Here is a 27998-nt window from a genome sequence, read left to right as displayed (position 1 = left end):
GATTTTAAAAATACTCTAGAAAGCAGATTGTTCAATTTTAACCATCTTTGCAAAGCCAACCAAACCGTTTGTTCGAGCCACGCCCCTTTTTTAAATCCACAACACGTTAGACAGACAGCTCCGTTCAGCCAATCAGATGCACGGATTAAAGAAAACAACGTTCTCTCTCCATCAATCACAGCCGTCGAGGGGCGGGACTTGTCGTTGTCGTTACCACAGAGATGATGTGACGCGTTATTCGTCTCCACTGAGTGAACGGAGGACTTTCACTGATCAGGAGGATTGTTGTTGTTAATTAAACCTCTTAATCATTATTATATTACATTATTATATCATACAGCCTACCTTGTTGTTGAACTGGAGCTGATCAGCTATGGATCCATCCAGCTTCTGAAGTAAGTAGACAACAATAACCTGCTTTATTCAGTTGTTGTGGTTGATGGTTAGAAACGTTAAAGACTAAAGATAGAAACACTTTGATGAGACTTCATCTGAAAAACAGCCGTTTTGATCTCAAACTAACTGATTGAGGATGTAACTGTGATCTCAGCGAGGCTTTGATTTAACACCAAGTTTAAATTAACCTTATTTTAATGACTTTACAATGTAAAAGTTATTACATTACAACTCAAGTCTATAATGTATATAGTAGGGCTGTTAATTGCACATTTTTATCTGTTCAAAATGAACCTTAAAGGGAGATTTGTCAAGTATTTAATCCTCTTATCAACATGGTAGAGGTCAAATATGCTGCTTTATGCAAATGTATGTATATATTTATTATTGGAAATCAATTAACACAAAACAATGACAGATATTGTCCAGAAACCCTCACAGGTACTGCATTTAGCATAAAACAATGTGCTCAAATCATAACATGGCAAACTGCAGCCCAACAGGCAACAACAGCTGTCAGTGTGTCAGTGTGCTGACTTGACTATGACTTGCCCCAAACTGCATGTGATTATCATAAAGTGGGCATGTCTGTAAAGGGGAGACTCGTGGGTACCCATAGAACCCATTTACATTCACTGATCTGGAGGTCAGAGGTCAAGGGACCCCTTTGAAAATGGCCACGACAGTTTTTCCTCATCAAAATTTAGCGTAAGTTATTTAACCTCCTTCATGAGAAGCTATTTTTGGACATTTTAAAACATTTTTTGGACTGTTTTTTTTTCCACATTTTTCAGACTTTTTTTGGATATTTTTTTGGACATTTTCAGACAGTTTTCAGGCTTTTTGGGACTTTTTTTCGGAAATTTTTAAACATTTTTGGGATTTATTTTTGTTGACATTTTTCAGACTTTTTTTCTGATATTTTTTGGACACATTAACATATCTGGAGGTCAGAGGTCAAGGGACCCCTTTGAAAATGGACATGACAGTTTTTCTTCGCCAAACTGAGCCGCTACAACTCCCAAAGATTGATTGTGTTAATGCGTTAAAGAAATTAGTGGCGTTAAAACGAATTTGTACTAACGTGTTATTATTGCGTTAACTTTGACAGCCCTGAATAGAATATAACAGGATATATAGTATCATGTATAATGTGGGATGAACACAATGCTGAGGACTGTTGAGATAACATGAAAGAAAGTAACGAGTGTTCTAGTATCTAGTGAGAATCAGTGCTAACATTAGCAAGCTGGGCTAACTATCTTCCATTTTACAGGTGGAATACAAACTCAACAGCACGATGGGTCCTCCAAACTGTTGAATAAGGATTTGTGTTCTATCATTGTAGTGTTCTTTGCATTAAAATATGCTAATGTGTCATAAATGAAGCTTTTCACCTTTGTACAGTCAACTTTTTAATGTAAAGGAAATAATAAGATAGCACACAGTGGTGAAGTCAGGTCTGCACTTTATTGAATATTCTGCTCAAGAAGAGAGTAAACATATCCAACAGGTGTTGCTTTAGATCTACAAACATCAGCAATGTTTGCAAAAAAATGATGTTAACACTGACTCTCTTAAAGAAAAAACAAGTTATGCATTATTTTACATAAGCTATGACTTTATATTTCAACATACTAGTGTTGACATAGCAATTGTGTATTGATATAAGCTCTGTATTGATAAGTATCAGGAATTAGAATAGAAAGTTATAATTAAAAACATATCTGTGATGTACCAAGCAATGAAAGTTTAAACTGATTGTGAAGCTGTGATTAACAAAAAAGACTATAAAGCTCTATAAAAATCAACAGAGTGCTTAACATCTAACAAAATGGTGTTAACAGTGAGTATCTCTTCAGAACAGTAAAGTCATGAACTGAACCTGAGGTCAGGGTTAAGGGACAGGATTAGCCTTGACCTTAACAGAAAAACACAGACCAGAGAGTTTTCCTCTTGTTTTTAGAAAATATAGTAGAAGTACTAAATTAAGTATGCTTAATTAAACAAAAGGCACTTTAGCTCCCTCATATCCGAACATAATCAACATGATGAATTCAACAAAACAGGTTATGCAATTTTTGACATGAGCTATGAGATCACATTACAACATAATAGTGTTGACATAGTAATTGTGAATCAATATAAGCTCAGTTTAAGTATCAGGAATTAGAATCAGAATTAAAACAATTAAAAACATATATGTGATATACTGAGCAATGAAAGTTTCTGAAAGCTCTGAGTCTTCAGTTGTTCTTTGAACTTTAAATGTAAACCCATATCTCTATGAACAGACCAGGATCGAACAAGACTTGATCATTGCTCTTACTCAACTGGACGCAGGTACGCATAGTTGCCTGACCAATAAGCCCAGAGGCCTGGGTAAACAGGCTCAGTGAATTTGGTGTGAAAGGTGTGGATGTGCTTCAGTGTGTTAGAGACGACAGAATAGAAGGACAGAGTGCCAGCAGACCAATCCAGATACACCCCAACTCTTGTGCAGCCCCCAGGATATGACTTTAACTAACCATTATGCCATATACTACCAGTGTGTCCTTCCTGGCCAACAGCCCACGATTTGGTATTATTTCCAAAACTGCTGTCATAACCGTTTCCCTTTCTTCCAATTCTCTTGTATGCAACAGCTGCATAAACAGATACTGGAAGTGAATCATTCCACTCTACCTCCCAGTAATGGCGCCCATTTAAGCCCTCTTTGCACAACACCTGAGTTTGTTTATCAAACCTGTCTGGGTGATCAGGATAATACTGCCATGCTGCAACTGTTGCCTTCTTGTTTCCCTCAGACAGAGTGAGGTAGCCATTTGCAGTGTTTGGGTCCAGGGTGAGATCACAGGCATCTGTTGGAGAGACCAAAATGAAATGTTTTATCAGTCATTCTGATGGTCAAACAGGTTTCTGGAGGACAGTAATTAGTACGGCAGATTTTTTGCCTAAAAAATGCGTGAAAAATGACTTACACCAGATCAGATCTCTTTTGTCTGTGATCTGCTCAGGAGGGACGTCAGGCTTTAAAGGCTTTGAAAATCTTCACTGACCAGATTGCCGTCCTTGTAATGGTAGATGGTTGCTCCTGTGTAGTTCTCATTTGTTATGGCTGCTATGAGGAAACGCAAACTCTTTTCGTTCTTCTGTACTTTGGCAAGCTCATGGAAAGCTTTGGCTTTTTCTCTCATTTTGGTTACAACTTCAGGTGAGGAGTACCACTGGCCTTCATTGGTACTTCCTAATTTAGGTGAGTCCAAGTAGTCGGCCATCACATCAAGGTAGGTATCACCCCTTGCCATGGAGGTGAAAACAAAGCACAGAGCATCCTCTACATCTGGAGCAAGAGCCTCTCTGTCCAGCTCAGACTGACTTAGGACGATCTTTGTTCCCTCCATGGCATCTACACAGGATCTGATGACGTTGATTTCTCTCTCTTTCTGATCCAGCCACTTGCTCAGTTTGTCAGGACTGAATGGTGTCTTGTCTCGGTCTTCAATGAGTTGTCTCAGTGAGCTCTCGTCTTCTTCACCATCACGGATGGAGGGAAGTTTCTCTGCCATGTTCTGCTGGAGGTGAGATGCATAGTGACTGCACAATTTTTGGAAAGTGCTCAACTCTTCTTGAATCATTGGAAAATCCTTTACCACTGTGTCTTCCAGAGAATCGTTGCATCTCATTTGCATTTCCCTTAAACCTTCTAGAGCATTCTGCATCTTCCTCACTATTCCAACGCTGATCCCACACTTCAGCTTGGCAGCTTTGGGATAGAAATTCTTCAGTGGCATCAGCGAGACCTTCAGTGGAACAGCATTCACTCCCTTTTCTCCAAGTCGCTTTGGAAGGTCTGCGAAGGTCTTCACTGCATCTCTATATGTTGTAGGGTTGCTGTCAAGAATGAAGTCTCCGAAGAATTTGCAGGAGAATTTCTCAGTCAGGGACTTTTCTTCATCAGACAGCTTGATGTCAACTTCTGCCTCAACATTAAATTTGGGGATCTTATTTATCACAGCTTTCATGCTGCCCTGGATGTCCTGAACGCTGCTGGCTTCCAACTTCTCACTGTCAAACACAAAGAAAGCATTTGCCCCATAAAGGATGCCTGTGACTACATGTGTTGCCAAGCCCTTCTCAATAACATCCGTTTGGTGGGGTTTTAAGATTAGGAGGTCAACCATTGACAGCTGTTTGAAGCTGGTAGTAGCTTTGTACTGACCCGTCACTCTGCTTTGATTCTTGTATTTCTTATGATCATTCAGATACTTGGCATATCCTTCGTTTTCAATCAGTCCACTCAGGAAACTGGCCTTCAGAGAACCATCAACATCCAGCAAAGAGGACTTGGATTCAATGGAGTCAGATGTAGAAATTTCAAATGCACTGCTGTTCTGAGAGGTTTCAGATGTCTTCTCTTGTAGAGTTGCATCATCCCACAACGTCGAACCTATAGAAATTGGAAAACATCAGTTATCTGATAAAGCAGCAACATCATTTTGTTAATATGAAGTCATTTAATCATTTAGATTTCTGCACATTGCAGCTTCTTCCCTAAGTTCCCTAAACAGCTACTACATTAAATGCCTCATAGGCGTAAAACAGAAAGAAGAAGCAGCATCTATGCACAGTTGATAACCATGGAGGAGGCCGAGGGGAACGAGGAGGAAGTCATTTTTTCTAAAAAGGCTCAAAAGTAAATAAGTTATAAGTTGTGATGGCAGCTAAAATATTTTTAAAGTTTTTATAGTTTGCTAATTAATGTTAAGATAATGTTGCGTGCCCTTAATTAAAGCTAGCTAAGCTAGCAGAAGACAAGCTAAATTAGCAGTAGCATGTGATTTGTTGACAGTGTGAGACATATCCATTTTTATTTCATCAATTGGAATTTACATGTAGCCTATAAATTAATATGACAAAATAATACTTGAATAATTGCATTTCCTGAAGAAATTGTCTGTGATTGCTGCATCTGCTGCTGCTGGCTCAGCTTCTGAAACTATCCCAGCAACAAGTGTTGGTGATTCACGTCTGAAGATACCGCCCACATTCAGAGGTAACCGAGTGATGCATTCAAGAGATATGGTGATGTTTTATTAATGGCCACATGGTGGAGCTATTGGTGCTATGCTTCAACATGTTGTGGAAAAGCCATGTATCAAGTTTCATCTTATTGAACACAACAGATTATCATGTTTTAGTGTTGTAGCGCCCCCTGCTGAATCAAATGTGACACACTTGTGCATTGTGGCTGTATGTACAACATTGCCGAATTTGGTTGCAATCCAATTTAGCATTGAAGAGTTATGGCCTGTTAAGTGCATGAGGTCACACCTTCAAAGGTTTGGGGACCCATTACAGACAAACGGTAAGTCATACCCATAAACAAACTCAGAAGTTTCATTCAGGGTCATCTAAATGTGGTATGGACCAAGTTTGGTGAAGATTGGATGAAATATGTGCCGAAAGACACACACGCCCCTCTCACACAGCTGAGACCGTTCACTTGGAAGATCACTGCTCCGATTATTTAAGTCGGTTAGATTCCATATTTAAATGTCTTAACCAGCACAAATTTGCCTACGTTCTGTCATAAAATGAAATATAAAGAGTTAAAATAGTGGGAGATGCCGCACAGTCAAAGACCGTAACTGTGATCAGCTAAACAAGATATCATCAGAGAAAAAACTGTCAAACCCGTGAGGATTTTGTGTTATTAAAAATTCTGTTGTCAGTTAACATGGGTTTCATTATGGACAGCTGCCTGCTGCACCCTTCACTTTAAAACTGCTAAAGAAAAAAATGTCTGTCTGTTTGGTTCCAAGAGAACATGTCAGGAACAAGGACAAATTTTAATACGTTTCGATGAAATGTGAAAACTGTGGGAAATAGAGCAAGTTAAAGATAACTTTTTAAGGAGAGTTTGCAGCAGCCTACAACACATACACACTCATTGAAAACAGAAAAATATTAAAAATATGAATATTTCAATAACTGTAACAGATAGCAAAGATTGCTTGCAGCAATAATAATAAAGTGTTAAAGGGACTATTTGTAACTTTCAGAAATGCTTGTTAACAGCGACACCTGTGGCCGTGAAATCAATGAAAGTCAGCGTTGAGCTCGAGCTTGCTGGCTCTAAATATACCTGAACGAGCAGCGCTCAAAACAGTGAGGCGACACACGTCAGCTAAAACCAAAATATCACTCTATATTTCAGCTGCTTGGCAGTAATGTTAGCTGACCAGACGAAGGTCTCTCCATGAATCAGTGCTGATCCTAGTGTTGGTTCTTCTTGCCTCAGCACAGGCTGAGGTAGTGGGGCTCTGCAGGGTGTCTTCCTGCTCTCTCCGCCCGCAGCTGGAGAGAGCAGGGGAGACACCGGCACCCGGTCGGTAACGAGACGATAAAGGAGCTCGCTGTGGAGCCCCGTCACTTCACAAGACACGGGAAACCTCTGTTGGTCTGGTGAAGCTGCAGCATTTATTTTTGAACAAACGTCCACTTCAATTCTCAGAGCTAAACTAACTCTTCTGCAGTGTGGAGTGAGCGCACGTTCACGTCTAGAGGTGGAGCGAGGAAGCGAGAACGCGCGCCCGGACTGAGTGAAGGCAAGCAGAGGAGGAGAGTACAGCGGCCACACGCAAGCGCGCGTATGTGAGCGCCATGTGTCCCGACCCGGTACATTTATACGCTTACAAAGTTACAAACAGTCCCTTTAATGTGTGAAGATGTCTTAGATGGGGGGGGGGGGAGTGTTTCCGATGAAGTTTTTGATTCCACAGCATGGATTTTTCTCAGGTGTTCCTCAAGGTCTTGGTGTCTTAATGTTGTATTTTGGAGGGATTATTGATCATTTTTATCAATTCTCCAGTGGTAAAAAAAATAAATGGTTAAATTTAGCACCAAATCTGTGTAACAAATGGTATCAACCTAAACACTGCTGCAACAACTCATGAGACCTAATAGAGCATGGAGATGACCATCATTTACTTCTATCATCATGTTCTAAACCCTTATACACTTTTACAATTCATTTTAAAGGAAGGGTCGACGATGTTGGAAAGCTAGCATAATTTGAAAGTAGCATCGCCTCAGGAACTCCGTCTAAACCCCCCCTCCCCTCCCCTCGGGGCTCCTACCAAGGCAACGCCCCCCCCCCCCCCCCACACACACACACACACATGCACGAGCGTCGTAACTACTTCACAGATACGGAGCGGAGAGACGACCTCAACTCAACAACGCTACCTCATGACAAGTAATCAAGGCAGTGCTACTGCAGGGCTGAGTTTTCTATTCCATTCTCCAGGAAACGTGCGACGGCGGCGCGCTTTGAGTTCAGGCTGGTGCACGCCAAGGGTAGAGTACGAGCAGGGAGGCATTTGATTGGTTCTTTCAAAGCGGACTGCGAGGCAGTGATTGGTAGACGGTTTTACAGGATTACAGCAGCTACAGATGATGGCTCTTTTTCGGTCCTTTTTCAGAGCTCATCAGTAATGGATCGCTGTCGGGGGGTAAAGACCATTTCTACCAATATAACAACTAGTAGATACTGGAGAACATCGTCAACCCTGCCTTTAATTAATGAAGTAATTCATGTTTATTTCTGATTAGAACAATTTGACACGCAGTGCTGAGCTGCATCTCAAATTAATCTTCAGGTTCCAGCTTTCAGATGATGTACACCACTTCTATGTGACATCTACTGTTGACCTGCTATCTCCCCCTAAAGACCCCTTGTGCCCCCCTAAAAAAGACAAAAATGGGTCTATTGTGTGTCTCAGGGTATATAATAAGGATATATTCTGAGTCAAGACTTACCTGGGATCAGGTCCTCCCTCCGAGCATCATAGAGCATTCCTAGGGTGAAAGGTCGACCCAGGGCAGCAACGGCCATGAGATCTGAGCCCATTTCTCCATCCTGTTGAGAAAAGTGACCAGACGACCTTCAGTACTTGATTTACACTATTAAGTAATGGTGAGAGTTAAGAGACAGAAAGCCTGACAGTCTATTGTGCATGGAAATGCAGTAAGTCAGTCGATCAATCAATCCGACAGTTATAGTTTTACACAGAGTTCAGTAAAGGTCTAATACTGTATATATATCTGGTTTCATCACCCTCTGTCCGTCCAGTTTGTCCTCACCTGGTGAAGTTGTCCTCCCATGACACGCCTCCGGACACGGAAACACATGACGCCTGTAATCACATTATAACTTTAATAATGAGGCGTTCATTATGAATACATTAACCTTTATAAAGCCAGGCATCTCAAAACAACACAACATTAAATAAAATAAAGATGTGGCTTACATCATAACAGAACCCCCCCCCAAAAAAATATGTCATAAACTTGGCCAGTTCAAGTTCAGCATCACACTTTGGCAACTTGTTGTCATGGCTTAAGTGAAATTAAATGAAACAAAACATGTTGACTCTGGTCATTTACAGTTTACAGTTATGAACATTACTAAGTTACAAAGTTGTAATTTTCGATGGTACGAGTTTGTTTTTTTAATCCAGTGCTTTAAGAGCTTGTTCAAAGGCTAAAGCCTGGCCTGGCATACTGCAAATACATCACTTTAACTGTTTCATACTGCATACTACTGAGGAACGCAGTATGCAGCATGTACTCTATACTGCATACTGCGTTCGTCAGTAGTACTGTATGTAGTAGGCAGTTTTGAATATGGCCTGTGACCCACGAGACGGGCGATACTAACAAGTCACATGACTAACGACTGACGTGACAAAATAACTTACTGTTTCACGCGGGACATGAACAGTGGTCTCTGGTTGAAAGTCTTGTGTTCGTTTGACCCACCCACCACGAATACATAGTTTCTGAGTAACTGCTGAAACAACAACATCGATTTTACAGAAAGGCATCTGCCTTGCTGGCTCTCATCCACAATGAGGATAGGCATCTAACCAGCTTAATAAGATTTATAGTAGTTGTTGTGTAACCGAAGGCTTTTTACAGAAATAATGACACACCTAGCCAACTGATATATATGAAAATAAAAAGCTTCCCATGACCTGATGATTTCTGTGGAAAAAATACTTGATTAGTGCCCAGTGTTGCAATAGTTTCTGAGTAACTGCTGAAACAACAAAGAATATTTGGCAGAAAGGCATCTATGTATTTAGTAAGTAAGTAAGACTTTATTTATATAGCACATTTCATACAGGAGTTGCAGTTCAAAGTGCTTTACATAAAATCAATAAAAAACAATTAGCAAGAGCAGTGCATGGAGTCAAAATAATCATGATAAAAGTAATAAAACATTTTAGAACAGTAGAAATAGTAAAATATAAATAGTGCAAGATAAAATTCGTAGTGCAAGTTACAGAGAAATGCGCTGGTAAAAAGATAGGTTTTAAGATGTCTTTTGAAAATGTCTAGCGTGTTTGCTTCCCTAATATTTATGGGTAGTGCGTTCCATAATTTTGGGGCATAGTTGACAAAGGCCGCATCACCGATCTTCTTACGACTGCTTCTGGTGACCTCTAATAGACCTGCATCTGATGATCGCAGTGTTCTCGCTGGTGTGTAGTTTGTAAGGGAGTTAGCAATGTAGCTAGGTCCTTGTCCATTTAGTGCTTTGTATGTGAGGAGGAGGACCTTGAAGTCAATTCTGAAGGTAACAGGAAGCCAGTGTAAAGTAGCTAGGACAGGACTGATGTGTTCTCTCCTTTTAGTTTTTGTTAATAATCTAGCTGCAGAGTTTTGGATGAGCTGGAGTCTTCCAGTGGTTTTCTTGGGAAGACAAGTGAAGAGTGCATTACAGTCGTCCAACCGGCTGGATATGAAAGCATGAATTAGCTTCTCAGCATCATTTTGTTTTATGAATGATCGTACCTTCGCTATGTTCCTGAGGTGAAAGAAAGCTATTTTGGTCACTTTGTTAATATGGGAGTTGAAATTCAAATCTGCGTCCAGGATGACACCGAGACTTGTCACCTCAGGTTTAAGCCAGGCGGTTAAACCTCCGAGATTCGTGGTTAGCATCTCTCTTTTTGGATTTGGGGCCGATAAGTAGAACTTCAGTTTTGTCCTCATTTAATTTGAGAAAGTTATTGTTCATCCATTTGTTTATTGCCAACAAGCAGTTTGTAATGGAATTTATGGCTGTCGCATCATTAGGTTCAGCGGATATATACAATTGTGTGTCATCCACATAGCTATGGAAATCAATATTATGTTCTCTGATGATGTCACCGAGTGGTAACATATAAAGAGAAAAGAGTGATGGACCTAAGCAGCTTCCTTGTGCAACCCCGTAGCAGTTTTCATGTTTCTTAGACATATGGTCTCCTAGGCTAACATAAAACTTCCTTCCTCTGATATATGTTTTGATCCAGTTCAGTACACTATCAGTGAGCCCAGTAAGCTTTTCAAATCTATTGATTAGGATGTCGTGATCAATGGTATCAAATGCCGCACTAAGATCTAACAGGATAAGGATAGATACTTTATTTGCATCAGAGTTAAGTCTGAGGTCGCTAATTATTTTGGTGAGAGCAGTTTCAGTGCTGTGATATTTTCTGAAACCTGACTGAGAGACTTCCAAGATGTTATTTTCTTCAAGAAAGGAATTTAATTGGACTAATACTATCTTTTCCAATACTTTACTAATAAAAGGAAGATTTGATATCGGTCTGTAGTTTGCTAGTGTACTGTTATCCAATTTGGGTTTCTTTAATAGGGGCTTTACAACAGCTGTTTTAAAGGCATCTGGGAAAACGCCAGTTCTAAGGGATGTGTTTATAATGTCTAGGAGCGGACCTGAGACACTATCAAACACTCGCTTAAAGAATGTTGTGGGTAAAGGATCAATATCTGAGGTTGTAGAGTTACATTCGCTGACGGTTTTGGAAAGTTCACTTAGTGTGATACATGTAAAAGTGCTCATGGTTACGTTGCAGGATCTACTGATGTCAGTTTCACCTCCACTAGTAGTGATACTAGCTCTGATCGAAGTTATTTTGTTCTTGAAGAATAGGGAAAGCTCTTCACATTTAGCTGCTGAGGATAGCGGGGGGACAGGGACAGTGTTTAGCAGCTGGTCAATGGTGGAGAAAAGAACTCTGGAATTTCCGGCGTTTTCTGTAATAATGCCGGAAAAATAAGCTTTCCTTGCTAGACGGATGGTTTTGTTATAGGTAGTTAGTGTATCTTTATAGATATCGTAGTGGATAGTGGTCTTTGTTTTTCTCCATTTTCTCTCTGCTGCGCGGCATTTTCTTTTATATTCACTAACATTTTTATTTCTCAGCCATGGGGAGGTTCTGCTTGTAAACTTCTTTTTGGTTTTCAGTGGAGCTACAGAGTCTAACACAGATGATAGTGCATCATTGAGGTTCTCTACCATTTCATTCAGAGAGCATTCATGACTAGTTGGCTCATATAGAGCAATCTGCTCAGAACATTTTGCTGTAGCTTCATCATCTAGATATCTTCTTTGGACTAAGAATTCTTTTGTGGTTTCTGTTAAGATGATTTCCACATCAAAAAGTATACAATGATGGTCAGAAAGAGGTAGATCAGTTATTGAGATGTTATTGATGTTTAGTCCATTTGTTATTACTAGATCTAGTGTGTTTCCGTGCCGGTGTGTTGGATCTGTAATGTGTTGAGTTAGATCGAAACTGTCAAGGAGATTTAAAAGCTAAATAGTTCTTGGGTTTTTATTGACGTGGATATTTAGGTGTCCGTTTAGAACTACTTTGTCATATCTGGTGACACATAGTGATAATAGTTCAGAGAATTCTTGTATGAATATTGGCGAGTGCTTGGGTCGCCGGTATATAATAACAAGCAGTATTGATTCAGTTCTGAGCTCTATAGCAAGATATTCAATTGATGTAAATTCACCTAGCTCGGCGATTTTGAACAACAGTTTAGATGAGAAAATAGCTGCGACTCCTCCACCTCTTTTTGATTTCCTAGAAACTTGGTGGAAGCTGTAATCAGGCGGAGACGCTTTTATCAGTGTTGCTGTTGCCGTGTCATCGTTTAACCAAGTTTCTGTTAGACAGATGCGATCTAAGTGGTTTTCTTTGACCAGATCGTTAACTAGAAAGGTTTTGTTATTTAGAGATCTGACATTTAGAAGGGCCAGTTTCATCTGTGGGGTATTAATAGATAAAACAGGAGGAGATATATTTGTAACATGGATAGTTTTCAGACTTCTAGGACGAGTTTCAGGTTTATAACCACGCATTTTACCATGCCATTTGCTGTTTATGATGACCGGTATGTTTAATGAAATAGCATGGTGGCTGTCCTAACGTTGCTTTTCTTCGGGCTGAAGGCCATAACACTGAGTTCAAGGTGGCTTGCTATCAGAGGGGAATTCGTTGAGGAGGTGAGGGACTGTGCAGGGCTCGTGTCTTTGCAGGAGGCTGTTTGAGTGTTCTGTTCTGTTCCATGGGAGGAGGTTTGGGATGCGTCAGTCAACTTAGACACAGCAGGGGTAGGGAGTGATGCTTGATTCTGTCTGTTTGAGGTGGTCGAGAGCGCGTGACTGATGTTTGCTGTTAGTAGTCTAGACCCTCTACGGTTTGGGTCCATCAGCTTGAAAACGGTCTGCACAGTTCCAAAAGACGTTGAAGTTGTCAATAAATCTCCATTTGTGTGTAAAACAGACAGATGCCAGCCATGTGTTGAAAGACAGGAGTCGACTGAAGGCTTCTTTTCCTCTGCGAAAACATGCAATCGGTCCACTGATGGATACATCTTGATATCTGTTTAGTGTGTTCAGTAGCTGGGTGAAATGTTTTTTAAGTATCTCAGTGCCAGTTTTTTTGTGCAGGATGTCAAACGAGCCAGCGTGGATGATAATCTTGGTATTGTTGAGGACGTGTCGGTGTTGAGTAGCTACCGTCACGGTGCGTCGGGGATCCGGGCCCTTTATGCTCGTTAGCAGCGCAGCTAGCACTCCTGTGCCTTTTCGCCTTGTGTGTGAAGAGTTCCCAGTGGTTCGAATCTATTTCCGAGCGGGACAGGAAAAGAGGCGATGTGGGAAGAGTTTCTGCATCGCTTTTTCCGCTTCTTGTCCTGGGTGTTAATCCATTTTCCGGGAGCGGGCCATGCCTCATCTGGTCCACTGGCTGGTGGGGAGAAAGCCGGTTTCAAGGGTGGCTCATTTGCCTGTAGCTTAGCCTCCGGGCTATTAGATAGCATGGAGTCAATAAAGTCTTCGGTCTCTCTGATCTCTATGAGGGTTTTGACTCTTAGCTCCAGTTCGGCTATCATCCGAGTGAGTTTTTCGCAGTCTGTACAAGCCATAGTCGCTGTGGCTCAGGTGGTGCGTTCAGCAATTTTAACAGAAAGGACTTTGTTCAGGCCAGGAAGTTTAATAATAACTGAAATAGTTTTCATTACATAAAAACACTAATACTACTATAACCTGATATAAAGCACATTTCTGAAATATTAATATTTTGAATAGTAGTCTAGTTTGAAGAGAATAAAATGATGAACATTTCTATTTGCACAAACCCAAGGGACGTGTGAATATATGAATTTGTCTCTATTTACATTGAATGTATTATTTTTGTGAAAGCAATATGATGCATTTAAATGGTCAGTGGTTAGGACAACAAATCCTCCAACGTCGAGGTAAGTCATTTGTCACTGAATTTTGACTTTATTAAAAGAGGTTTTTTTTAGGGGGGAGTTTTTCCTTATCCGATGAGAGGGTCTCACTGTAAAGGACAGAGGGTGTCGTATCCTGTACAGGTTGTAAAGCCCATTAAGGCACATTTTTTATTTGTGATTTTGGGCTTTACAAATAAAATTGACTTGACTTACAAAATGACCTTCATGAGAATGTTCTAGGGCTGGGCGATAAAACGATCTCGAAAATGTTCACGATAAAAGCTTCCACAATAACGATGACCGATTTCTGAGTTTTATTTTAGATAATGTTATTTATGAATCTGCTCTGCTCTAAACAAAAGCACGACACGAACAACCAGACAACAGAGTTGTAGGTTCTGCCGTAGCAGCTGTTGCCTACTACGTCACTACAGTGGATACATTATTTTACAAACCCGCGGAATGACTCGTTTCACCATCACAATTTAATAAATTCAGTCCGATAACATTTGGAAAGTCTAGAAGAGCCACACGACTTCATTATTTTATCCCCATTCAAATTAGCACAGGGCTAACCGGAAGTTAGCCAGCTCGGCCGGTGGAAGTCTTCTTTGGATTCGGCAGACTAGACGCTGCCCTCTACTGTTTGTTATTAATGATCCTTTAACAGTTATTTATATTTTTATATTGTCAAAAATAATGTGCAGATATTCCATTAGTGTCTTTATGTTAGTCCAGTTCCAGCAGAAGTCTCTGGTGCACATGCTCAAAAGTAGTGCAACAGTGAGATGGTCAACAAGAAGTGTTGTATATACTGTAATCAACCCTCAATGACCCGACACATTCTGATCATAAATAATGGTATATTGTAAACCATAATTAACCTACTGCATTCTTTAGGGTTCTGTCCTGAGGAGAATACTCTTAAAACTGGGAATTGAGCATTATTATTATTATTATTATTATTATTATTATTAAATATATATGGTAATCATTATCAATATCAATCAATATAAAAAAACATATCGTGGTAACAATTTAGCCATATCATCCAGCCCTACAATGTTCTGATCTGGCTCCCCCATCGATAAGATGACATTATCAGAACGGACTAAAACCAATATGACCCACACAAAAATGATTGAAATGAACGTTTTCTCATCTCCCACCTCGGTTGTGGAGGATTGGTGAAGCTTAGGCAACTAAAATGACACGGTGAATGTTGGTGAAAAATTCTAGTCATGGCATCAAGAAACATAGCTGAGGTGGACGATTAAGTAAGTCAATCAATCAATCAATCAATCAATCAATCAATCAATCAATCCGACAGTGATAGTTTTACACAGAGTTCAGTAAAGGTCTAATACTGTATATATATCTGGTTTTATCACCCTCTGTCCGTCCAGTTTGTCCTCACCTGGTGAAGTTGTGTAGATCGGCTGAGTCGTGTAGGAGTCTTCTTGACTTTCAACTGGAGCTTCCAGTTTGATGATCTGTGATGTTGTGAGATTATTTATATCCTGTCATATAGTCTCTACTGCCGACTCCTCCCATGACACGCCTCCAGACATGACAACACGTGACGCCTGTAGTCACATTAAAACTTTAATAATGAGGCGTTCATTATGCATACATTAACCTTTATAAAGCCAGGCATCTCAAAGCAACACAACATTAAATAAAATAGAGATGTGGCTTACATCATAACAGAACCCCTCCCCCCCCCAAAAAAAATCAAATATGTCATAAACTTGGCCAGTTCAAGTTCAGCATCACACTTTGGCAACTTGTTGTCATGGCTAAAGTGAAATTAAATGAAACAAAACATGTTGACTATGGTCATTTACAGTTTACAGTTATGAACATTACTAAGTTACAAAGTTGTAATTTTCGATGATACGAGTTTGTTTTTTTAATCCAGTGCTTTAAGAGCTTGTTCAAAGGCTAAAGCCTGGCCTGGCATACTGCAATATATATATTAGACAGCAAGTGAACATTTTGAACTTTGAACTTTGTGTTGGAAGCAGACAAAATGGGCCAGCGTAAAGATGTGAGCGACTCTGACAACACGGGCCAAAATAGTGCTGGCTAGACGACCGGGTCAGAGCATCTACAGAACTGCAGCTCTTGTGGGATGTTCCCGGTCTGCAGTGGTCAGGACCTACCAAAAGTGGTCCAAGGAAGGAAAACCGGTGAACCGGCGACAGGGTCAGACCCGAGGCTCATTGATGCACTTGGGGAGCGAAGGCTGGCTCGTGTTGTCTGATCCAATAGAAGAGCTACTGGAGATCAAACTGCTGGAAAAAGTGAATGCTGGTTCCAATAGAAAGGTGTCAGAACACACAGTGGGGGCTTTTTTTTCACCTCATATAGCCTTTATTAAGTGTATCTTTAACATTATCATGTTTCATGAAAGAAATAAACTGACAGAGAGGTGTATACATACTGCCACTTATGCGCACAGGCGCGCACGCACACACACACACATGCTGTTATGTCCACAAAAACAGGTTATAAACTAACACCGTGTCCTAACTGGATGAGAGCGTCCAACTATCGCGCTGCATCGCGCATCTGAAGCTCTCTGTCCACTAAATACGTTAAATCTGCACTTCTGTTACATCATGTAAACAAACCAGGAACATATCAGCTGTGAGCTCCAGATCAGACTGTAGCTGAAGACGTAACCACGTCAAAGATGTTAGTAGTACTTGTTATCTTCCTACGTTCGTACTTTTTTTTTATCAGAAAACACGTTTTATTTATGATATTTACTGGAAATAACATACCATATAACCAAGAGCAAGTAGCTTGTTATCTAGTGATGTTCTCCAGCCAACTGCCACCTTATTTCGGTTTCTGTAGTGAAATGAGGAGGTACTGGAGGCTACAGATAACTCCTCAGGCACGCCCTGCGTCTTGCTCGTGCCAGGGTCAAAATGTGTTAACAGACAGTTAAACAACACATTAATCTAACAGTCTGACTGATTTCTTCATTACTATAATTGAAGTTAATAAAGACTAAATGTGGATGTTTCACTCACCAGTTGTTGTCCCTGCTCAGCCTGCTGTATAACATTAGTCCATTGTTTTATTCCACAATACTGAACAGAATAATCCAAACAGGTAGAAGTAGTAAGATGTGAGAGGAGCACAGGATGCCTTTTACTCTCTTGGTCCTAATTGTGCTTTAATGCACCAGGTTTGTAGGTCTACTTTCTCTCATTCTTTTCTATTGAGCTAGATTAAAAAAAACAACAACAAACAAACACGCAAACGGAGCGGATCAAAACGAGGCTTCTGACTGGAATATTGTAGTGACGGCTCATATATCCCAGAGTTTCCATAGTTGTCTCTTTGTGCTGTGTGTTCATGTTTTATTTGAACCATTAGTGAGGTGGCTGTTATATTTTTTGACAGGTAGCTCGTAATAAAGTTTCACTAGTGAACTTTATTACATATAACTGCGAGCGTCAATGCCTGTGCTGAAAGTGTCAGTAATCAAGTTAATATTTTCATTTACATCCAGGACAACTGACCCGGTTTTCTCGGCTCATTTTATCTAAACTAATCAGCCGTTCCTCTCAATATGAGTGACAAGAAAAAATAGGAACAAGGTATCCGATAGAAGTTCAGACAAAACGTCACGCCGCGCTGTGCAGCGCCGTGTTGCTGTGCAGCGCCGTGTTGCTGTGCAGCGCCGTGTCGCTGTGCAGCGCCGTGTTGTTCGCAGCCAGTTCGGACCCTCCAATAGAAAACAATGTAATCAAGCCCAAGTACATGTCCTAGTTGTTTCCTAAATGCAAAACTATCACTGTTTTGTGCTTTATTTTGCATTGCAGTGTTAAGTCCTTCCATTACCAAACTGAATGACTTCATTTTACTTATAGCTTAGCTGTTATTTCAGTTTAGTTTTTTGTCAGGAGAGAATTCAGCTCAGGGGGCACAGTGACCTTTTTGGACGGGCCTGGACCCCCATGGCCCGTCCCTAACGCCGACGCTGGGTGCCCCGTGCTGACCCGTGTCCACCGCCAAAAAGTGTCATGGAAACGGTATTCCCTAATGGCAGTGACCTCTTTCAGCAGGATAATGCGCCCTGCCACACTGCAAACATGGTTCAAGAATGGTTAGAGGAACACAACGACGAGTTGGAGGTGTTGACTCGGCCTCCAAATTCTCCAGATCTCAATCCGATGGAGCATCTGTGGGATGTGCTGGACAAACAAGGCCGATCCACGGAGGCCCCACCTCGCAACTTATACAGGACTTAAAGGATCTGCTACTGACGGCTTGGTGCCAGATACCACAGCAGACCTTCAGAGGTCTAGGAGGGGGACCTACTCGATATTAGGCCGGTGGTCATAATGTGATGGCTGATCGGTGTCTTTCTTACTGTATGTTCGGGTGTCCATCATCTATAAAACCTATTTTGTTGTTTCAGCAGTTACTCAGAAACTATTACAACACTAATCAAGTATTTGTTCCACAGAAATCATCAGGTCATGGGAAGGTCTTTATAGTCATATTTACCACTAGGTGTGTTTTCACTTCTATAGGAAAACGTCTGTTACACATTAACTACTGTAAATCTTATTATGCTGGCTATATGCCTGTTATCCATAACTTGATGACTTTCCACAGCACTGGCTAGTGGTCCAAGTTGTCGACTAGTCGGTGGTGCCCTTCGAGCATTATGTTCACCAGGGATGTGCAATCCTGTAATTGTGTTGTTTCAATAATAGAAAATGTTAAATGCATTTTTAATCTGCTTCTGGATCAGAATACACATAGTCAGAGAGAACTGATCGGCTGAAAGCCGTAATAAATTCGGCAGAATTCCTCAGTCCAGTCAGGGAATATGAAAACCTTGTAAAATGATGATTTGTACTAAACTGTCATGAGCCAGACTGTCCTCACTGGAAAAATGGTTCATCAAGATGTGTTGGGTTTTTTCAAATGCTGAAAGCATTTCAACGACAAGAAATGTCTTTTTGCCGTGCAAATAATGACTGTCCTCTCTCTAGGCCAAACGTAGTGGGATGTTATTTTAGCACTGCAAAACCTCTTAGGGTGGATAGTTTGGTCAGCAGACCATGCAGGAGACCGCTGTTTGCATCCTGTTTGCTATGTTTGTTGGAAACTGGGCACTATTAAACTTCCTGACCTGAACAAAGTTCTTTCTGTTAAATACCCATATGCCTTTCTGCCAAAATACACCGATCAGCAATAACATTAACAAGATAATGACCACTGACTGGGAAAGAGAATAACATTGATTATCACGTTACCATGGCACCTGGCAGTGGGGGGAATATATTAGACAGCAAGTGAACATTTTGAACTTTGAACTTTGTGTTGGAAGAAGAAAAATGGGCCAGCGTCAGGATGTGAGCGACTTTGACAACAAGGGCCAAATAGTGCTGGCTAGACGACCGGTTCAGAGCATCTCCAGAACTGCAGCTCTTGTGGGATGTTCCCGGTCTGCAGTGGTCAGGACATACCAAAAGTGGTCCAAGGAAGGAAAACCGGTGAACCGGCGATAGGGTCGGTCCCGAGGCTCATTGATGCACGTGAGGAGCGAAGGCTGGCCCGTGTTGTCTGATCCAATAGAAGAGCTACTGGAGATCAAACTGCTGGAAAAGTGAATGCTGGTTCCGATAGAAAGGTGTCAGAACACACAGTGAGGAGCAGTTTGTTGCGTATGGGGCTGCGTAGCTGCAGACCGGTCAGGGTGCCCCCAGGGTCGGCGCCAGAGTGTTAGGGGCGGATGGGCAATCAGCTTTTTATTTCACCTCATATAGCCTTTATTAAGTGTATCTTCAACATTATCATGTTTCATGAAAGAAATAAGCTGACAGAGAGGTGTATACATACTGCCACTTATGCGCACAGGCACGCACGCACACACACACACACACATGCTGTTATGTCCACAAAAACAGGTTATAAACTAACACCGTGTCCTAACTGGATGAGAGCGTCCAACTATCGCGCTGCATCGCGCATCTGAAGCTCTCTGTCCACTAAATACGTTAAATCTGCACTTCTGTTACATCATGTAAACAAACCAGGAACATATCAGCTGTGAGCTCCAGATCAGACTGTAGCTGAAGACGTAACCACCTCAAAGATGTTAGTAGTACTTGTTATCTTCCTACGTTCGTACTTTTTTTTTATCAGAAAACACGTTTTATTTATGATATTTACTGGAAATAACATACCATATAACCAAGAGCAAGTAGCTTGTTATCTAGTGATGTTCTCCAGCCAACTGCCACCTTATTTCGGTTTCTGTAGTGAAATGAGGAGGTACTGGAGGCTACAGATAACTCCTCAGGCACGCCCTGCGTCTTGCTCGTGCCAGGGTCAAAATGTGTTAACAGACAGTTAAACAACACATTAATCTAACAGTCTGACTGATTTCTTCATTACTATAATTGAAGTTAATAAAGACTAAATGTGGATGTTTCACTCACCAGTTGTTGTCCCTGCTCAGCCTGCTGTATAACATTAGTCCATTGTTTTATTCCACAATACTGAACAGAATAATCCAAACAGGTAGAAGTAGTAAGATGTGAGAGGAGCACAGGATGCCTTTTACTCTCTTGGTCCTAATTGTGCTTTAATGCACCAGGTTTGTAGGTCTACTTTCTCTCATTCTTTTCTATTGAGCTAGATTAAAAAAAACAACAACAAACAAACACGCAAACGGAGCGGATCAAAACGAGGCTTCTGACTGGAATATTGTAGTGACGGCTCATATATCCCAGAGTTTCCATAGTTGTCTCTTTGTGCTGTGTGTTCATGTTTTATTTGAACCATTAGTGAGGTGGCTGTTATATTTTTTGACAGGTAGCTCGTAATAAAGTTTCACTAGTGAACTTTATTACATATAACTGCGAGCGTCAATGCCTGTGCTGAAAGTGTCAGTAATCAAGTTAATATTTTCATTTACATCCAGGACAACTGACCCGGTTTTCTCGGCTCATTTTATCTAAACTAATCAGCCGTTCCTCTCAATATGAGTGACAAGAAAAAATAGGAACAAGGTATCCGATAGAAGTTCAGACAAAACGTCACGCCGCGCTGTGCAGCGCCGTGTTGCTGTGCAGCGCCGTGTTGCTGTGCAGCGCCGTGTCGCTGTGCAGCGCCGTGTTGTTCGCAGCCAGTTCGGACCCTCCAATAGAAAACAATGTAATCAAGCCCAAGTACATGTCCTAGTTGTTTCCTAAATGCAAAACTATCACTGTTTTGTGCTTTATTTTGCATTGCAGTGTTAAGTCCTTCCATTACCAAACTGAATGACTTCATTTTACTTATAGCTTAGCTGTTATTTCAGTTTAGTTTTTTGTCAGGAGAGAATTCAGCTCAGGGGGCACAGTGACCTTTTTGGACGGGCCTGGACCCCCATGGCCCGTCCCTAACGCCGACGCTGGGTGCCCCGTGCTGACCCGTGTCCACCGCCAAAAAGTGTCATGGAAACGGTATTCCCTAATGGCAGTGACCTCTTTCAGCAGGATAATGCGCCCTGCCACACTGCAAACATGGTTCAAGAATGGTTAGAGGAACACAACGACGAGTTGGAGGTGTTGACTCGGCCTCCAAATTCTCCAGATCTCAATCCGATGGAGCATCTGTGGGATGTGCTGGACAAACAAGGCCGATCCACGGAGGCCCCACCTCGCAACTTATACAGGACTTAAAGGATCTGCTACTGACGGCTTGGTGCCAGATACCACAGCAGACCTTCAGAGGTCTAGGAGGGGGACCTACTCGATATTAGGCCGGTGGTCATAATGTGATGGCTGATCGGTGTCTTTCTTACTGTATGTTCGGGTGTCCATCATCTATAAAACCTATTTTGTTGTTTCAGCAGTTACTCAGAAACTATTACAACACTAATCAAGTATTTGTTCCACAGAAATCATCAGGTCATGGGAAGGTCTTTATAGTCATATTTACCACTAGGTGTGTTTTCACTTCTATAGGAAAACGTCTGTTACACATTAACTACTGTAAATCTTATTATGCTGGCTATATGCCTGTTATCCATAACTTGATGACTTTCCACAGCACTGGCTAGTGGTCCAAGTTGTCGACTAGTCGGTGGTGCCCTTCGAGCATTATGTTCACCAGGGATGTGCAATCCTGTAATTGTGTTGTTTCAATAATAGAAAATGTTAAATGCATTTTTAATCTGCTTCTGGATCAGAATACACATAGTCAGAGAGAACTGATCGGCTGAAAGCCGTAATAAATTCGGCAGAATTCCTCAGTCCAGTCAGGGAATATGAAAACCTTGTAAAATGATGATTTGTACTAAACTGTCATGAGCCAGACTGTCCTCACTGGAAAAATGGTTCATCAAGATGTGTTGGGTTTTTTCAAATGCTGAAAGCATTTCAACGACAAGAAATGTCTTTTTGCCGTGCAAATAATGACTGTCCTCTCTCTAGGCCAAACGTAGTGGGATGTTATTTTAGCACTGCAAAACCTCTTAGGGTGGATAGTTTGGTCAGCAGACCATGCAGGAGACCGCTGTTTGCATCCTGTTTGCTATGTTTGTTGGAAACTGGGCACTATTAAACTTCCTGACCTGAACAAAGTTCTTTCTGTTAAATACCCATATGCCTTTCTGCCAAAATACACCGATCAGCAATAACATTAACAAGATAATGGTACTGGAGGCTACAGATATGGTTAGGGTTAGGGTCTAATAACTCCTCAGTAGTGAAATGAGGAGGTACTGGAGGCTAAAGATAACTCCTCAGGCACGCCCTGCGTCTTGCTCGTGCCAGGGTCAAAATGTGCACACACGGGTGCTGAGATCCAGTAAACAGACAGTTAAACAACACATTAATCTAACAGTCTGACTGATTTCTTCATTACTATAATTGAAGTTAATAAAGACTAAATGTGGATGTTTCACTCACCAGTTGTTGTCCCTGCTCAGCCTGCTGTATAACATTAGTCCATTGTTTTATTCCACAATACTGAACAGAATAATCCAAACAGGTAGAAGTAGTAAGATGTGAGAGGAGCACAGGATGCCTTTTACTCTCTTGGTCCTAATTGTGCTTTAATGCACCAGGTTTGTAGGTCTACTTTCTCTCATTCTTTTCTATTGAGCTAGATTAAAAAAAACAACAACAAACAAACACGCAAACGGAGCGGATCAAAACGAGGCTTCTGACTGGAATATTGTAGTGACAGCTCATATTTCACAGAGTTTCCATAGTTGTCTCTTTGTGCTGTGTGTTCATGTTTTATTTGAACCATTAGTGAGGTGGCTGTTATATTTTTTGACAGGTAGCTCGTAATAAAGTTTCAATAGTGAACTTTATTACATATAACTGCTAGCGTCAATGCCTGTGCTGAAAGTGTCAGTAATCAAGTTAATATTTTCATTTACATCCAGCACAACTGACCCGGTTTTCTCGGCTCATTTTATCTAAACTAATCAGCCGTTCCTCTCAATGTGAGTGACAGGAAAAAATAGGAACCGTGTATCCGATAGAAGTTCAGACAAAACGCCACGCCGCGCTGTGCAGCGCCGTGTTGCTGTGCAGCGCCGTGTCGCTGTGCAGCGCCGTGTTGTTCGCAGCCAGTTAGGACACTCCAAAAGAAAACAATGTAATCAAGCCCAAGTACATGTCCTAGTTGTTTCCTAAATGCAAAACTATCACTGTTTTGTGCTTTATTTTGCATTCCAGTGTTAAGTCCTTCCATTACCAAACTGAATGACTTAATTTTACTTATAGCTTAGCTGTTATTTCAGTTTAGTTTTTTGTCAGGAGAGAATTCAGCTGAGGGGGCACAGTGACCTTTTTGGACGGGTCTGGACCCCCATGGCCCGTCCAAAAGGGATGTGCAATCCTGTAATTACGTTGTTTCAATAATAGAAAATGTTAAACTGCATTTTTAATCTGCTTCTGGATCAAAATACACATAGTCAGAGAGAACTGATCGGCTGAAAGCTGTAATATATTCGTCAGAATTCCTCAGTCCTGTCAGGGAATATGAAAACCTTATAAAAGGATTATTTGTACTAAACTGTCATGAGCCAGACTGTCCTCACTGGAAAAATGGTTCATCAAGATGTGTTGTTTTATTTTCAAATGCTGAAAGCATTTCAACGACAAGAAATGTCTTTTGGCCGTGCAAATAATGACTGTCCTCTCTCTAGGCCAAACGTAGTGGGATGTTATTTTAGCAGGAATCCAAGAGGTTGGATTACACCATGCCAGGGGTCAGCAACCTGCAGCTCTTCAGCTCCTCTCCAGCGGCTCCCTGTGGATTTTTTTGTTTACATTTTCATTTTCATTTATCATTGTTGTAGGTCTATGGTACGACGGTACGACGGAGTATTAGGGCCACATTGAGGAAAAAAAAAAAATCTGAGATTTCAAGAATAAAGTCATAATATTATGAGAATAAAGTCATAAGTTTAAAAGAAAAAAGGTTTTAGTATTATGAGAATAAAGTCATAATATTATAAAGAAGTAATTTTACGTGTTATTTTCTTTTTTTCTCGTAAAGTTATGACTTTATTCTGTAAATCTCAGATTTGTTTCCCTCAATGTGGTCCTAATACTCCGTAGTACATTGTGTCTTTGGCCCTCACTGCATTAGACTTATATACTATATACTTAGACTGTAAACTGTGTTACCTTCATCACAATGATCAAATGTTTTGCGGCTCCAGACAGATTTTTTATTTATTTATTTTTGCCTAAAATGGCTCTTTTGATAGTAAAGGTTGCTGACCCCTGACCTACAGTATGTGGTTTGTTTGAGGTTTTCGACGTTTATGTATGAAACTTGACCCAACCGTTGGATAAGATTGTTCTCTCTTTAAGTCAAGAAATGAGTAAAGACCTGAGTTGAACATGTTGTGGTGGGTACTTTACTCCCTCTGTGCTGATGCTTGATTCAGCACCATCAGCCACAACAGCCTGACTTCTCCCTGTAAGGTACGCTTGCTGTATACTGTATGTTTGCACATGTCTGTCTTGAAAAGGAGATCTTGATCTCAAGGAGACTAACTAATAAAGGGTTAAATCAATAGAAAACATAATCCAGACTTTATAACTATCTTCAATACAGTAATCACTGACTAACTAAGGTGGGAGAAAGGGATGTTTTCAAAACCAAGTCCAATAACAATGTCAGTTTTTGTATTAGTCCACAGACCTCAGTGTGAAAAGGTTTCATAGGAACCATTTCCTCAGTAGAATGTAGTTGCATTGAAAACTATACATGAATACATTGAGATATACAGTATAATATGAAGTCAAAGCATCAAAGACTGAGAGAAATTCAAATAATTCTCAACCATATACCATAAACATATCCCATTTCTTTGAAGCTGTACTTTTGTTGGAGTATGTCGCAGACACACATTGAGGACGGAGGTCAAAGTGAGGCTCATAGAGGAAGTGAAAGTGGGAGCAGCTCCTTTAAGAGGAAGCAGGTTGGATAAGTCTTCTAACATCTGATTGCATATAGTCAGATAAAGGTTAAGGCTACAAAACCTCTCCTACTATATACCATGTAAACACCATTTGTATGATATTTGATTCATGAGTTCCTGAGACCGCTACATTATTATCAAGATCAATAATTACCTGAAAATCCTAGTGTAAAGAAAGACAGAGTTAATCCATTTAAAATCCAAGCAACAATAGATCAAGGAGGAGCTGTGTTCCACGAGGCTGCAGGTGCATGAAGTAACACACAATAGTTAAAGGGTTATCAATCACGATGCCTGGATCTCGCCAGTGGGCTACCTGCAGGTCTGAGAAGTGAAGTCAATGCTGAAGTGTCTTAAACCTGCATTCTCTCTAACAGCCAGCAGGGGGCTCTGGGTGCTAAAAGAAGTCTGGTTGTATAGAAGTCTATGAGAAAATGAGCCTACTTCTCTCTTGATTTATTACCTCAGTTAACATTGTAAACATGAGTTTATGGTCTCAATCTCTAGTTTCAGGTCTTCTTCAATACAGCATGATGTTCATTTAGTAAATGATGGTCCCTTTTAGAGTCAGATAGACCATAAAGCAGGGGATGCTTTAGGGCGGGGCTACCTTGTGATTGACAGGTCACTACCAATTTAACCCTTTCACAGTGTGTTTTCACTTCATCAAAGTTAATTATAACTGTTAAAAGTTAACGTGATAATAACGCGTTAACGCAAATAAACACCACTAATTCCTTCAAGGTTAGGAGGTTGTAGCAGGCTCAGTTTTAAAGCTAGAGTGAAGATACTGGTATCATATGAAGATATGTGAATGAAAATGGGTTCTATGGGTACCCACGAGTCTCCCCTTTACAGACATGCCCACTTTTAAATATTTATATATATATTAAAGGGACTGTTTGTAAGAATCAGAGATGCTTGTTAACAGCGATACCTGTGGCCTCAAACCACTCAGAGTTCCAGCAGAAGCTGTCCGAGGAGGAGAAGAAAGGGCTGAAGGTTTTCCTCGCCGTCACAGATTTTGACACTTTCTCTCTGGAGCTGCATGAAATCCTGCTGCTGAAGACGAGCACCGCCGTGCCCGACCAGCGTTACCAACCACACTGGGAGTAAGCACCAACCATTTGTACTAAAACCCCCTCTATAGTGAAAACACAACTCACCATTTGTGAGTTTTTGTTGGAGGTGATGCAACAAATGGTAAAACAATCCTAAAACATTTGCATTATTGACATCTATTCCCGAGTTTACCCAAGAGGTGTTTTTAGGAATTGTTTGTAAGCTCATGAATGTAAGAAGTGTGCCTATTGTCAGGTCAGAGATTACCACCCTGGTCTAAAGGAATCCATTGATTCCTGACAGCTTTAATCAGAGTAAAGTGTGGAGGTCTCACCCGGGATCTTGGAGCCTTTTGACTTCCAGGACCAGAGCGTGACCCCTCCAGGCGGCCATCTGTCAGGGGAGAGGAGCTTTAAGTTGTCTCCGCTCAGTCACAGGTCATCTCTATTGAAGCAGCAGCTGGACGGTGAAGTGAATAGGCATGCTCCTGGTGAAAACAATGGATGCGGTGCTAACAGTTGTTTTCTCTGTGCCCTCCCTCCCTGCTGTCTGCAGCATCAGGTCCACCTTAGAGAGCCACTTGGAGAAGAAAGGCCTTCCAGTCCTGCTGGGGCTCGAGTCTTTACCGGAGGACATCACACTGGGACAAGGAGCTGACGTGTGGAGGGCTGCTGTCCAGTTTAAAAGGAGATAGATTATTTCTACTGACTTATTTGTGTTGTTAATGTTCTATTACTATTATTATGGGACATCTGGATTTAGATTGAATGTCTGTGATTAATGATGGGGCATGTTCTGATTAACTGTTTCTGTATATTTTGAGAAGTCTGAAAGTGACAGGGTGGTGCAATAAATGCATTTGATTTGAAGCAGGCCTATTTTCCCCTTATGTTACCTGTTAACCCTCTGAGACCCGCGATCCCGACCGACTTCACTGTCTTTCAGAGGCTCTAGCAGGTTGAGTTTAAGAGCTAAAAAAACGCAGTTTATTTATCTTTGTATTAATTACCTTATTTATTTCCTCTTCTGTTTAATTTTCCCTTTAATTTATTTATGTTTTTATTTCTATACATTTTGGTATTTATTTATTTATTTTTGCATTTATTTTTTATTTATTTTTGCATTTACTTTTTATTTATTTATGGGTGACAACGGAGTGACAGACCCCTCATTTGCCTAATGAGGCAAAAATGCATAATGAAATGTAAAAAAGAAATGTGCTAAACAAAGTATAAAAAACAGAATACAGACAGGAAATAAATAAGGGGTGAAATACAAAGGGAAAATCATGCATAAATAAATACACACATTTAAAAATTGATAAAATTTAAATAAATATATAAATATAAATAGATTTTAAAAATACTCTAGAAAGCAGATTGTTCAAATTTAACCATCTTTGCAAAGCCAACCAAACCGTTTGTTCGAGCCACGCCACTTATTGAATCCTCAACACGTT

General features: G+C 40.8%; 1 long non-coding RNA gene and 1 pseudogene across 1 annotated transcript; one reads left to right on the top strand and one right to left on the bottom strand.

Annotated features, from left to right (window-relative positions):
* The first annotated feature begins 84 nt into the window (after window positions 1-84).
* Window positions 85-27408, top strand: LOC141758946 (uncharacterized). Its single transcript, XR_012591990.1, has 3 exons — window positions 85-395; window positions 26436-26589; window positions 27095-27408. It is a non-coding gene; the product is annotated as an uncharacterized LOC141758946 (long non-coding RNA).
* Window positions 1848-8311, bottom strand: LOC141759008 (stonustoxin subunit beta-like; annotated as a pseudogene).
* Window positions 27409-27998: the final 590 nt, after the last annotated feature.

The sequence above is a fragment of the Sebastes fasciatus genome, chromosome 20, assembly GCF_043250625.1.
Source record: "Sebastes fasciatus isolate fSebFas1 chromosome 20, fSebFas1.pri, whole genome shotgun sequence".
Taxonomy (NCBI): domain Eukaryota; kingdom Metazoa; phylum Chordata; class Actinopteri; order Perciformes; family Sebastidae; genus Sebastes; species Sebastes fasciatus.
Note: the sequence above shows the minus strand (reverse complement) of the source record. Positions and strands in the feature narration are given on the sequence as shown.